The sequence below is a fragment of the Euprymna scolopes genome, chromosome 24 (genome assembly GCF_053919585.1).
Source record: "Euprymna scolopes isolate OS-2025 chromosome 24, ASM5391958v1, whole genome shotgun sequence".
NCBI lineage: Eukaryota > Metazoa > Mollusca > Cephalopoda > Sepiida > Sepiolidae > Euprymna > Euprymna scolopes.
The window spans coordinates 68,272,221-68,283,963 of record NC_136505.1 but is presented as its reverse complement, the minus strand read 5'-3'; the positions used below and the strand labels follow the sequence as shown (position 1 = coordinate 68,283,963).

Below are 11,743 nucleotides of genomic sequence, written 5' to 3'. Positions count from 1 at the left end.
AATTTGCAGCACTAAGAAAGACATGATTTCATTTCCGTTTGATGAAAACCGGTTGTCTTTTTTGTTGCAAACCATATTTTTGTTTGCCAGTTATGTACAAATCACAACAGCGAAGGGAGCCTTATATTATGTCTGAAGTACACAATGTTCAACGAGTGATATCAAAGATCTACATCAATAACCTCCCTAAATACATACTTAAATCATTCGTTGACATCTATGCTGATGAAACGACCATCTACGGCAACACATCAAAGGCTGTAAATGACAAAGTTTTCTCTGATTCTCTCTCCTCTGATCTCGAGCGCGTGGTTCAGTGGGGGAAGACGTGGCTGGTTACCTTTAATGCATCCAATACCAAACTCCTATCCTTACATCATCAACGCTCTGATCCCCATCTGGCATCAATTGGGATTGATGGCTCTCGTCTGGGTGAGGCCCCGTGTTTTGACAAGCTTCTGGGTTAGACCTCTACTCCTGATCTGAAATGGAACACGTACATCATATATGTTGCCAAGGTCGCTGGAATGATGGGGGGATCCTTCTACCGCTCCAGAAAATATCTCACTACTGACGCAATTCTCTATCTATACAAAAGCCAAGTACGTCCAAGGATGGAATATTGTTGCCATATCTGGACAGGAGCTGCTAAAAACAGCCTATCCTACCTTGACAGAGTACAAAATAGACTTCGTGGCTTAGTGGGGGATACCCTTTTCTCTACCTTGCAACCTCTCTCCTACAGAAGAGAGGTTGCGAGCCCATCTTTGTTTAATCGTTATTTCCATGGCAGGTGCTCGTCTGAACTCCAATCTCTCGTCCCCCCTCGCCAATCTTTCACGAAAAACACCCGTCTAGCTGAATCCACTGTGAAAAATTCCCCCCACTCTTTATCTGTGCCTAAATACAAAACGTGGACTCCATGAACAAAGCTTCTCTCTTAGAACTGCACGCCTATGGAACTTTGTTCCGTCTGCCTGCTTCCCACCGGACTACAACGTGGATGCCTTCAAGTCCAACGTTAACAAATCCCTAATGAACCGCCCCCTTAAGTAAACACTTCATCAAATCTCCACACTAACGTAATGTACTTGCAATAACACTTATCCCTGAGTGGCTTCCGGGCCTTGATAAGTGGTCATCGCTGTGTAAAAAAAAAAAAAGATGCGCGGCTGTATATGCTCTCTTTCGATCAATGGTTATGAAAACATTACTATTGCGAGCACCCTAAAAATGCATCGCTAGATTACCTCGATTAAAAAGGATATGTCAAGGGTGATGAAAACATGGGCACGGTTATGGTCTTTTGTGTGGTTTCATATGGCGGACACATGATGCCACCTCATATCTTCAAAGGCGGCTTGAAAAACACGCAAAAGTGTTTCTGGATGTGCTGAAGAGTGTTGTGATACTCTGTTGCAATCAGGAAGCTGCTAGCTGGGTGTCGCAGTAGAACTCAGCGTTGGGTCATGTTCAAAGAGACCTCGACCTGGCTTCAGAAGGAGTGCTCACTGGCTTCCCTCAGCCTCTGAGCTGAAACCAATGGACGTCTTGAACATCACCAACATGACCTCCACAACAGCAAAGCCAGCGTAATCGCCGCCATTCGCCGAAAATTCAGACAGGCGCTTGTGAAGAAGTCTCGAAACCGTATCGAGGCGGTGATTGAGGCTGAATGTGGGATACATTGAATAGATGTCAGCTCTACTACATTATTAAGTTACCTGAATTGATATTCTCAATAAAATCTAAAAACAAATACGTAGTGTTGTTTTCTTTCGGCCGGGAAATTCATCGTGTCATCTTTTCATTCCTGTTGGTTGGTTGTTTTTTGTTTACGGCATATCAGCCCTTTTCAGGTTATTTAATGCCGAATCCAAAGATTTTGAAGAAAAAAATTTTAATAGAATATATTTGTTGTTTTCAAGTCGGTTTCTATTTAGACCATAGTTGGGACCCTAACAGGTACTACCACTCCGGGTCAGAGTGGACCTGGGAGCAATGACAATTAAAGGGTGGCTCCACACATCCCAAAGCCCGCAAGCTGGGGCTTCACCACTGGATATAGTTTAAGGTAAATCCAGGACACTTTTCATCTGGATTCTTATAAATACGCAGAAGTTCGCGTTTCCCTATGTGAGATTAACAAATAAATGGGTGGATATTTCGGAGTACTAAGTAATGTATATGTTTTTCGCTTATATTGACACCATCTTTATTCGTTCTTGCTGTTTATTATTATTATTATTATTATTGTTATTGTTGTTGTTGTTGTTGTTGTTGCTGCTGCTGCTGTTGCTGTTGTTGTTGTTGTTGTTGTTGTTATTATTATTATTATTATCATTATTATCATTATTATTATTATTATTATTATTATTATTAATATTATTATTATTATTATTATTGTTGTTGTTATTGTTGTTGTTGTTGTTTTTGCTGTTGTTGTTGTTGTTGTTGTTGCTGTGGTTGTTGTTGTTGTTGTTGTTGTCGTTGTTGTTGTTGTTGTCGTTGTCGTTGTCGTTGTCGTTGTCGTTGTCGTTGTTATTATTATTATTATCATTATTATTATTATTATTATTATTGTTGTTGTTGTTTTTGTTGTTGCTGTTGTTGTTGTTATTATTATTATTATTATTATTATTATTAGTTTTATTATTATTATTATTATTATTATTATTATTATTATTGATGTGGATTAATGCAGTGCCGATTAAGGAGAGATGTTGTTTGTGATTGTACCACTCTTTATAATAACACCAAAGGCACTCTTAGAGAAGACACCCCTAGTCTGTCGAGACTCTAAAGAATGTGTTGATTCGTTTATCAGAGAAATATTTAATTTTTATCATGTTTCTGATATTTTCTATAATTCATTTATTTTACTATAAAAAAGCATTAAACTCATAAGTACTTTTTAAATTGGTGTAAAGGTTATTCGAAACTATTGTTTATAGAAGGTGGATATTTTCAGTATGAAAAATGACAATATATGTGGCTCATAATTATCGTCGAAACCAATCTGTACGTTTATTTACTGACATTTTTCTATTTAGGTCGGTTTAAGTATAGGGGCTTCTTTTACATTACGGTTTAACATCGCAATCTAATGAGTGCAATTTTTCTTGAAAATGATTATGTTCACTTTGGCTGTCTGTCTGAGCCTTGCTGTAAAGACATTCTAGTAAAACACTATTCAGCTAAAAATGTAATAAAAACGAACTTTTCTTTTCACTTTTTTTTAAAACATATTTTTAAGACAAAATCTAATTCGTGAGATAAAACAGCATGAAGTTTCGTCCGCCTCGACCAAAGAATACCTGTCCTTAAGGGTAAGAATCCAGTATATTTATCGATATTTCCCAATAAATTAGCAATCACCTCTCATAAAATATTTTGGTGATTGCATTTATCGTCTAATTGATAATTTCAATGACTGTATGAATTTGTGCGTACGATTCCTGATCAAATTGTAAATTTATTATTCAATTGAATAAATCCCTATATATATGTATTTACATCCACACATCCACACACCTATATTGTTGTGGAGAGGCCCACTAATTTACATAGGTAGGTGAGTGAGATATATAAAGGTATCAATCACCAATACCGGGGGAGTTCTGCAACGACCGCCAAATAGGCAAGGCGCTTATGTTGCCTCAAATAAGACATGCAACACGCCACCTACCGGAATATCTCCAACTGAGATATATCTGAAGACATGCAAATATGTATATAACTTTTCTGTCTAATGTATTATTTTTATACCTTTCTTTCTGTGTTCTTGTTATTTATTTGTGCAGACACAACAGTGGCGTCGAGAATTCGAAAAAAAACTTACGCAGGATACAATCAACTATTAAACACAACAGTGGCGTCGAGAATTCGAAAAAAGACTTACGCAGGATAAAATCCACTATTTAACACAACAGTAGCTTCGACAATTCGAAAAAAGACTTACGCGAAAAAATGCACTACTAAACTCAACAGTGGTGTACGAAAAAAACGTACTCGAAGAAGAGAATATACTGTTGAACACAACAGTAATATCGAGGACTTTGAAAAAGATTTACTCCGGAATTCACTGTTAGACATAACAACAGTATTCGAAAGACACTTTACGCGGAAAGTTATCACTGTCGAATAAAACAAAAAAACAAAACAAAAGGAAAACAAACAAAAGTAACTACAAAATTGTCGAATGAGATATTCGAACACTGGATACTTGAAAGCAAAATAACAATTACTATTTCAAAGTGACTACGAAAGTCAAAGAAAAAAAGGTGTTTTCGCTAGTACACCATGAACTAGTTTATACAAATTGTCGAAAAAGAACAGTGATATTTTTTCAGCTGTACCCAGAAAGGATTTTTTTAAAAAGAGAATTCTTGTACATAAAACTTAACGGATTAGGAGAACAAAATAAAATATATTTTTTATCCCTCAATAGAAAAAGGGAAAAACAAAGGTTCAACGCAAAAATAATATATCGATAGAATTCGGTTGATATCGAAAAAAAAGCGAACCTAAAAACGGTTGTTCGTAGTTATTGTAAAAAGTGAATTAGTAAAATAGACTGATTTTCCTAATCTTTGAAAAGAAAGAACAACAAGATGGAGGAATTTACTAAAATAATGACACAGTTCATGCAGAATCAGCAGATCCTACAAAAAGAACAGCATGCGATACACGCAGAGTGAAACGAAAGACAAAATGAACGACTCATAAAATGCACAGAAAGGCAGGAAGAAAGATTCGCGCAGATACAACTTGAACAGAAAGAACCGTAAGAAAGATTAACAGCTAATTCCATACAGGAAAGTAATACAGCCTTCTCCAACGCTACAATTGTTAACAGCATAGATGTGTTCACATACCTACCGGAAGAGGATAAAACTTTTGATGCATACTTCAAGACGTATAAAGATATTTTCGAAACAGACTGCGAAAACTGGCCAAAGGGAAAGAAAGTAAGTATATTACTTCGAAAGCTTGGTACCAGTGAGCATTGCAAATATGTTGATTTCATATTGCCAAGGAGAACGAATCAGTCAGATTTCTCTGAGACCGTAAAGCTTCTTAAAGATTTATTCAGACAGAACATGTCTCTTTTTCACAAGACATGGTCATGTATGAATCTTAAGAAAAATGATGAACAGGACTACCTAACATACCCGTCAGTAGTAAACAAAACTGCGACAACTTCAAATTATCGGAACTCACGGTGGACGATTTCAAATGCGTAATCTTCGCACAGGGTCTAGTATCCACAAAAAAATCAGAGATCCGAAGACGCGTTCTCTTAAAATTAGAGACAGAACAAGGCCTTGCATTGCAAAAATTAGCAGAAGATTGCCAAAGGGCAGTATCACTAAAAAGAAATCCCAGTGATATAGAAGAAGCAGGAGTAGCGTGCATTAGGAAGATTAAAAAACATTTCAGAAACTCAGGACAAAGAAATTTTGAGACTAGTCGAAATTCAAAAAAATACTCAAATTTTAAATACTCAAATTATAATAACTACAGAAAACGAAATTAGGATAATAGTCAATATAATAACTACTGAAAACAAAATTACGATAATAATCCAAGGAATTATTAAAAGACAGTATCAGGTAATAATTGCAGAAGATGTGATTAAAAACAGTTGGAAAAGGATTGTCCTTACAACAATATCATGTGCTACAATTGCGATAAAGTTGGACATAAGAGTGTTTGGTGCAGAACAAAAAAAATAGAGTACGCCAAATAGGAATAAACGGCAAATGGAAAAATAATGTACGAACATGTGTAGCAGTTAATATTGTGGGCAAACAAGTGAAATTTCAACTTGGCTCTGGATCGAATTTGTCGTTAATAAACGTCAACACTTGGAAAAAGCTGGGCAAAACGATTCTTCAAAAGTCAAGTATCAATGTGTACGAACAGTGATAGGAGACGAAATAAAATTTGAAGGATAGGTCATCCTGCCCATTAATTTAAATAACACGACGAAGAAATTGAAAATCTTCGTAATTAAAGAAAGCGAGAACTTATTGGAAATTGACTGGATTAAAAATACAATCTTTGGGATAAACCAATGAACACTTTTTTTAGAAAAATAACCAGCTGCATCCCAACATCAGAAAATATTAAAAACGATCTAAAAAAGAAATTCCCAGAAGTATTTACTACTGGACTGGGAAGATGTAATAAATTTAAGGCTTCGTTCGAGCTAAAAAAGGATGCAACACCGGTGTTTAAGAAAAAACGGAACGTACCGTTCCCCGGTTTAGACAAAATAAATAGCGAGCTAGATAGACTCTAAAAAACAGGAATCTTATCGAAAATTTAATATAGCGTCTGGGCAGCCCCTACGGTGTACGTAAAAAAATAGTCGGAACAAATTCGAGTCCGTGCAGATGGTTTTACGGGCTTAAACGATGAATTAAATGACCACAATTACCCTTTACCAAGCCCTGAGGAGATATTTGCTAGACTAAATAGTGGCATATTTTTTTCAAAAATAGATTTGTCCGACGCCTATTTACAAATTCCGATGGAAAATGAATGGTCAAAGACATTATGCATTAACACGCACAAAGGGTTGTTTAAATACAACCATCTAGACTTCGGGATCAAAGTCGCATCGGCGATTTTCTAACAAGCAATGGATACAATCCTGAACGGAATAGATTGTGTTTGTGCATACTTGGATGACATAATCATCAGGAGCGCGTTCATAAATGAACACCAAGATCATCGAAAAGAAGTATTCATAAGAATAAATGAATACGGATTAAAGGTGAAAGAAAACAAATGCGAATTTTGTTTAAACGAAATCAAACATGTAGGGCAAATAATAAATAAAGACACCTGACACCCAGACCCGGAAGGATCGACAGCAATTAAAACATGCCGGCACCACATAACGTGACGACTCTACAGAGTTTGTTTAGTCTCGCAAAATGCTACCAAGTATTTATCAAAGGACTGCACAACCTAAGAGCTTCAGTTAACGAGTTATAAAAGAAAGAAACACCATGGATATGGACAAAAGAATCCCAAGACGCATTTGAGAAAATTAAAAAGACGCTGACGTCTCATCCATTTTTAACTAATTTTGGGTCGTAATATTACGACTCAAAATTAGAAATAAGAGTTGCGAGCGACGCGAGCTCGTATGGTATAGGAGCATGTATAGAGCATACCCTGCCAGATGGATCGAAGAAACCTACAGCTCCCGCCTCAAGGACACTACTTCCGGCATAAAAGCCTTACTCTCAAATAGAAAAAGAGGAGTTAAGCATTATTTCGCGGTGACGAAATTCCACCGTTACCTGTACGGAAGAGATTTTATACTGGAAACAGATCACAAGCCCCTAGTGACAATCTTCGGTTCAAAAAGGGGCTTGCCAGTATATACGGCAAACCGCCTACTCCGTTTGAGTACGATCTTGCTAAATTACGACCTTCAAATAAAACATGTGGGTTTGAAGTAAATAGGTCATCCGGGTGACCTGTCAAGACTTATGCCGAAAATGGAGGAAACCCTTGAAGAGTCAGTAATTGCAGCTATACGTTCAAATTATGAGGAAAAAACATAGTGGCGAATATAATAAAATAATTACCAGTCACATTAACCGATATAAAAAAGGAGGCTGAAAATGTCATCACAGAGATAAAGAAGAAAATAAGTGAAAATGATGAAAAAATGCAAAGCATATTTATCGTATGCAATGATGTTTTATTATATACTGAAAGAATTGTTATCCCGAAAACCTTGCAGAAAAAGACTTTACGTGATTTTCATACACGACACCCAGGTATAAATATGATAGAGGCACTTAAGCGGATTTACGTTTACGGGTGTAACATGGATGTGGATATTGAACTAAAAGTAAACAAGTTCAAAGGTTGTGCCTTAGCCGTAAAGGCACCACCGATAGTCCATAAACCTTGGAAAAAAAACTGACCATCCATGGTCACGCATCATATAGACGTTTCTGTACCGACCGATCGACAATACTACCTAATCGTAGTACATAGTTTTTGTCTAGATGGCCTGAAGTAAAACGTTTCAAGAACCCGACGACAAATAACACAATAAGTTTTCTGCATGAAACATTTGCAGGTTTTGGTGTGCCAGACATTAAAGTCACAGATAACGGAACACAAATTACATCAAGTGATTTAAAGGACTTTTGGGACAATGTTCAGGTAAAGAATATAACTACACCATCGTTCCACTCCAGCTCAAATGGATTAGCGGAAAGGTTCGTAGACACGATAAAGCGTGCACATAAAAATCAATAGGGACCCCGACGGATAAAGCATTAACAAAATTCCTGCAAATATACAGGATAACTTAGAACCCAAATACACTGTCTAAATTATTGCCAGCAGAATTAATGTTTGCTAGAAAAATAAAATCACCATTCGATAAATTAATACCAAAGCAAGCAATCCCCCATCAACATACGCACACATCACGTAAAAGGTTTAAACCTGGTGTCGTGTATATTTTTAATGTATGAAAAATAATATTTCATATTGGGAGTTTGGTACGGTAGATAAACCTATCGGCGACTTGGTTTACATGATAAAAGGTTCAAAAGGGATAGACAAAAGACATCAAAATCAATTGAGAAAACGTCATATAAAAGACAACGAAAACCGCAAACCTGATGAAAAGGAAGATCCAACTGATATTCTATACGACCCGTTTGATATCGAACCACCACAAATCAGGCCCGAACTGAGTAGATCGGGAAGGAAAAGAAAGTGCACAGAACCAATTATAATGAACCCCAAGAGAACAAGATATTGAAATCTACACGACTTCAAATTTGGGGGGAGCGCCCACTAATTAACATATGTAAGTGAGTTAGAAATATAAAGGTATCAATCATCAATACCGGGGGAGTTCTGCAACGACCGCCAAATAGACAAGACGCCTATGTTGCCTCCAGTAAGACATGCAACACGCCACCTGCCGGAATATCTCAAACTGAAGTATATCTGAAGACATGTAACTATGTATATAATTTTCTGCCGAATATATTATTGTATACCTTTATTTCTGTGTTCTTGTTAATTATTTGTGCAGACACAACACACACACACACACACACACACATATATATATATATATATATATATATATATATATATATATATATATATATATATATATATATATGCTAGCAGGGTTACCAGACGTTGCAGGGATTGAACGATAATCAACGAAGGTTTCGCACTCCTATATTTTTATTGTCCACGAAACATGTTGTGTAATAGCCTATTTGTCAATAAAATTGATTGATTACATACTCTAGTGATATATATATATATATATATATATATATATATATATATATATATATATATATATATATATATATAACGTGTTTTTAAATATTCTCTCCAGTACTTTTCTTTTAATGATTTGGAATTCATTCTATTTGCGCTTTTTTCCAAGGAACTCTGCCTTTTGGATTATTTTGAACCATTTTGAATTTACCTATTGGATTTAAATTTTAAATTCGACCGTTTTGGATTTTACCATTTTTGGATTTTTACCCTTTACCGGATTGTCCATTCATGTGAAATCTTTTTTATTATTTATCTTTTGCCTCCTGTTCCCCTTACCTCACCCTTTTTTTTAACCAAGTAAGATCTGTGACTTACTTGTAGTTTCATTAAATACTTTTATATGTAAAAATCCGATCCTGCATTTTGCCAATTCCTGCCCTCTGATGAGAAGGAGAGTATTTCTTCGAAACTCCGCGGATTAAGGACTATCCACTTATCTTTTGTTTCCTTTTTTAAAATTAAATATGTTTTTAACTCTTTTTCAAGATGTCTTTTAACATGTTTTATTAATCATTTGTTATATATATATATATATATATATATATATATATATACATATATATATATATTAGACAATATGCGTGTGTGTGTTTACATATATATATATATATATATATATATATATATATATATATATATATTGGCATTGATATATATTGTATATTTTTCAATCAATAATTATAAATTTATGCGCTATTGTCGTTTTTGTTTTATTGTTTTCATATATAGATTAATAAAATGTGATTCTGTTTGTTTCGTGTGTTTTCCAGACATATACTATTCATATACAGGCATATACTATTCATATACAGACATATACTATTCATTACAGTTTTGGAATCAATTTGCGTAAGAAGTGTTAGACGAAATCCACAGGTAATAAACACGGAATTATTGCATATTTACTTTTCAACAATAGAAAAAAAAACATACTAATAGGATATTTTATAGAAGATCGACAGGCATTTCCTGCTCATAAATTCACATAGCTCTTGAAAAAGAAAGTGCACAGAACCAATTATAATTAAATTTGGGATTCATCCCTCGTCGTATCCGTTAAGTTCCTAGATATTTTTATTCGTAATTGACAAGCACCGTGCGTTTTCTTACCTAAGTTTACGTTGTACTTTGCGTTTTTCCTATTTTCCTATTCGCTGTCAAATATGCTTTGCGCTGCGCAATTCTCTTCCTTTTAGTTTCCTCCCCGTAACTTCCGTTTTCCTGAGCTGTTTCTTTTTTCCATACATTTGTTCTATAAGCAAATATCTATGGGTCTCGGAACAGCATACAGCACTGTGTATATAATTAATTTTTACGTTATAGAATGCAACTACGATTTGAGTTCAGAGGGTTATTTTTTTTTCGACATTAGACTCAACATGTAACAATTCCAATGATATTATTAAAGATACATACATTTTATCATAATTACCTATTTAAATAAATTGGTAGAATGAAAGATACACATTTATATGTGCAGATAGATGCGTACATATACAACATATGTTATATCGTCGCTCATCGTCGATTATCATGTTGTTGTTTTTTAATGTCGTTGTTGTTAAGACATCTTTTAGCTTCAGGTCTGGTCGAACTCCAAACCAGTCTGATTATCACTTACTTCTGGGGATACAGTACATCTAAGATCATCTCAGATCTATTTTTTCAGTCTGACGTGTTAGATCGGTGTATGGTTTATTTTTGGAGTGTTTGCTTGTTTCTCGTACAAGGTATCATGGTAACCTTTTAAGATTCAGATGCGTCGAAATTCATACTAGGGAACATTTAGTATCATTATATTACTACGCTTATCGCTCCGTCCGGTATCATGCTGTGCATCCCTAAAAAAGGAAAGTGGGATATTCCAAACAGTGGAATATTCCAAATAAACCTTGTCGTCTTTGAAAAGGAAATTGGTGTCGCTGTTGAGGCAAAGCTAATAAAAATGATTTCTCATTCTGGGCCTTTTGGCTAAGATCAAAGTGTAGTATCTGTTTTTCAGGTGCTACATTTCGATTTCTTCTCTCTCAGTGGAAGAGAAATCCTTTACGACTAAGACAATTTTTTCTCCACGTTAAAAAAAACGACGTTGGTGTCTAAATCTATCCCCTGGGAAGGCATTGTGAATAGGTACTATGTTTAATGTAACAAAGTTTTAATATTAAAAAAGTAACTGGAAAAAGTTATTTCTGATTTAATTACAAAATGCCCTACTTCTGATTAATTATAAAATGCCCTGGAAAATGTCTGTTCTGATTTTTTTTTTTTTTTTTTTTTGTATACTTTCCTCCCAACAAGGTCGGAATGTGACATGAGGTCGGTTAAAAATTTAGGGGGAAACCAGCTCCCCAAAAGGGGATCTCTGGTCAATAACAAAAATAAGAATTGT

At 35.2% G+C, this 11,743-nt stretch overlaps 1 pseudogene; it reads left to right on the top strand.

The window, feature by feature from the left end:
* The first annotated feature begins 11,304 nt into the window (after positions 1 to 11,304).
* Positions 11,305 to 11,420, top strand: LOC145247038 (U2 spliceosomal RNA; annotated as a pseudogene).
* Positions 11,421 to 11,743: the final 323 nt, after the last annotated feature.